The sequence below is a fragment of the Physeter macrocephalus genome, chromosome 4, assembly GCF_002837175.3.
Source record: "Physeter macrocephalus isolate SW-GA chromosome 4, ASM283717v5, whole genome shotgun sequence".
Lineage (NCBI taxonomy): Eukaryota > Metazoa > Chordata > Mammalia > Artiodactyla > Physeteridae > Physeter > Physeter macrocephalus.
Genome location: NC_041217.1, coordinates 74,744,382 through 74,747,843, shown reverse-complemented (window position 1 = coordinate 74,747,843; position 3,462 = coordinate 74,744,382). Strand labels below are relative to the sequence as shown.

General features: G+C 43.8%; 1 non-coding gene across 1 annotated transcript; it reads right to left on the bottom strand.

Moving 5' to 3' along the window:
- Positions 1-694: 694 nt before the first annotated feature.
- Positions 695-801, bottom strand: LOC112062249 (U6 spliceosomal RNA). The gene has a single exon (XR_002890640.1). It is a non-coding gene; the product is annotated as a U6 spliceosomal RNA (small nuclear RNA).
- Between the last annotated feature and the right edge of the window lie 2,661 nt (positions 802-3,462).

Sequence of the window (3,462 nt, the reverse complement as noted above, 5' to 3'; positions counted from 1 at the left end):
GGAGCACAGGCTCCGGACATGCAGGCCCAGCGGCCATGGCTCATGGGCCCAGCCGCTCCGCGGCATGTGGGATCCCCCCAGACCGGGGCACGAACCCGTGCCCCCTGCATCGGCAGGCGGACTCTCAACCACTGCGCCACCAGGGAAGCCCTATTATTTTCTTTTTTAAAAAAATTTTTATTGGAGTATAGTTGATTTACAGTGTTGTGTTAGTTTCAGGTGTACAGCAAAGTGAATCAGTTATACAAAAAATATGGAACAGGGACTTCCCTGGTGATGCAGTGGTTAAGAATCTGCCCACCAATGAAGGGGACACAGGTTTGATCCCTGGTTCCGGAAGATCCCATGTGCCGCGGAGCAACTAAGCCCGTGCGCCACAACTACCGAGCCCACGTGCCACAACTACTGAAGCCCATGTGCCTAGAGCCTGTGCTCTGCAACAAGACAAGCCACTGCAATGAGAAGCCCACACACCACAACGAAGAGTAGCCCCCGCTTGCTGCAACTAGAGAAAGCCCGTGCACAGCAACGAAGACCAAACGCAGCCAAAAGAATAAATAAATTAAATAAATAAATAAATAAATAATAAATAAATAAAATGACATCAGCTAGTGAGAAATGGCAACTACTCCATACCATCAGCCAACCCCAGGCCTTGGGTCCGCTTGCCTCACTTTCTCTTCCTTTAAAAAAAAAAAAAATTTGGAACACCACGAATTTACCTGTCATCCTTGTGCAGGGGCCATGCTAATCTTCTCTGTACCGTTGCAACTTTAGTATATGTGCTGCCAAAGCGAGCACAAGTCTTTATTATTTTCTGAATGTTCCTTTTAAAAATAGCATCCTTTCTTTTATCATGGGTGCAATATTTTCTCTTGATTTCTGAAGATATTAATTGCAGTTTTTTGGACATTTTCTTCTGGTCCCTTCATTACCCTCCAGGTTCCTTTTCTTTTGGCTTCTGACTTTTATGTTTGAGGCTGCCTTCAACTCTCTGGCGAGCCTTGGCTGTCTGTTCCAACTTAAGCGTGAGGTCCAAAAGAGCTGACTGGAAGCCCTGTAGAGGTGCCAGAGATGGTCAGCTGGGGGTGACTCATTTTGTGGTGGGTGAGGGAGAGATCAGTCTTCTAGCTCCTGTAAACTTTGTCTCCTGGGCCAATCATTATCCCCAAAAAGGAATTTTCAGTCCCCTTGCCCCTGCTTCCAGAGGACAAAGAACTTTTAATCTTTAAAGTCTTTACAAGTTCTAAGACTCCAATTATTTTATTCCTGTTTGGTTTTCCATTCCCTACCTCATGAGTAGAGTGGAAAATATTCAAACTTAAGGATTTAAAACTTTACACATATGACTTTCCATTTTTCAAAATTACATCTCTCATTTTCTCCTTCATGTTTTAAAATTTCCTTACTCTCATTTTGATGTGGTTTCTGGATGAAGCAGAGATAAATGTGTGTGCTCAATCCACCATGTTTAACCAGAAGTTCCTACCTTCTTACGTCTTAATTACCTTTTTTCTCTAACTCATGACGTGGTTGTAAAAATTAAAGTTGGTAGTGCATGCGTAACATGATGTTCAAAGAGATTTTTCCTGTTGTCTTAGAGTTTGAGCTGAGTCCTCAAGGAGAGAAGAGCATGTAGGTACTCCACATTGTAGAGAAAGACTTTACTGGACAGACAAGAGAACAACTCCTCTAACAATGATGGTCCCTTATCATCATCTTCAGCCTCTATAAATGAGAATATTGACAAGGGAATGGAGAGTTACAGAGATAGGGTTTTTGGTCTGTTCTGTAATACATTGTTATTTCCCCTTCCTCATTATTAGGTAGGTGAGCAGAGGCTACAGACCAAGTAAGGAGAGTACCAAGAGATTGCAGGTGCTTGCAGGAAACTCAGTCCTTGGCTGGATGATTCTTGTGTAATGGAATTATTGTCCTAGTGCTGCTACAGAGTTCAAGCAAAGCACTGTGAGAGAGTTTTGGAAAAACTGACATGAGTTTACTGGCATTTGGGAGATGCATATGAACATAGAGATGAGTATATGCTGATAGTTTGGTGAATGGGGCATATTAGAGATTGACTGGAGCCTGGCCCTGGAACAGCAGTGCTCAAGAGTAGCCTGTACTTCCAGCACCTGGCATGGGAAGGATGTGGGAGTTTCTCATGGGCCAAGAGGACATCATGGAAAGTACCTGGGCTTTAACCATCTAGATGGGACCCTGTCCAAGAGAGACCCCTGCAGGGCAAGAAGACTCTAATGGCAAGGTACTGTGGGCTAGAAGCTCAGGGTACTGTGCAAGATGTCAGTTGGAGATGCACTGCAGACATCAAGGACTATGCAGAGTGGAGGCCCCATGAGTGTCCCCAAATACCGCCACCCAAGAGAAAGCCAGAACTTAGGTACCTGTCATACAGAAGGTTCTAAGAGCCCTGGTCATATAAAATTACCCTTTTTCCTTTCTCCCACCATTCCAGCCCTCTAGAAGCCAGAGGCAGGAAGTGGAGGGAGGGCAGAAGAAGAGCGAAGATAAAGGTACCCCCCATCCTTTGCCATTTCAGGTCTCTGGGCTGTGGGTTCAACCTGAGCTGGGGGTGTGTGTGACCTGGGAATTGAATATAAGATTGAAATTTTTAAACTGGACTGTTCAAGACTTGTATTCCATGAAAATGACAAGAAAACCATGAGGTGTACTTGAGAAATGTGTTCCAGGGTGGGGAAGCCTGCTGACAGAGCAGGGTTGAAGGCAGCAGTTGATGGCAGGATAAGGTGGGGGGAGATTCTTTGCACCTTATCAAACCCAGACTGTTAAATAAATCAGCTATAACTTAAAGTGCTAGGCATTCATTCAATCAGCATTTATTGAGTGCCTACTCTGTGCCAGATTTTATGTAAGTTTCAGGGAATAAAAATAATGAGTGAAACCAAAGGAGCCCCTGCTTTGGATAATCAAGTGAGGAAGACATACTGTCTAGGGTAGAAACTGCATTTAGCTGCTAATAATGGAGACCAGAAATAAGACTGGAGTTTTATTTTTCTCTTGTGTAAAAAATGTCCATGGGTAAGTGGTTCACAGTAGCTCCATCATCAACTGAGCCCATCTATCTCTATCACATTCTCTACCTCTTTATCTCTATCTCTATCACCATTCTATCTCTCTGTATCACCATTCTCAGACTGTGGTTTTCATTCTTAAGGTTAACTCATGGTCCAAGGTGACTGAATGGAGCTCCAGCTTTCATATCTGCATTCCAGACAGAAATCAGGAGGAAAGGGGAAAGGGCAGAAGAGGATCAATATCAGCTTTTTTGCCCTCTTTTAAAAAGCCTTCTTGGATGTCTCATCCAACAACTTTGGCTGACATCTCATTGGCCAGAATTTTCTCACATGACCACTCTTAGATGCAAGAGAATGTGGGAAATATAAGAATTGTTTTATTGAGGAAGAAGAGGAGAATGGAGTT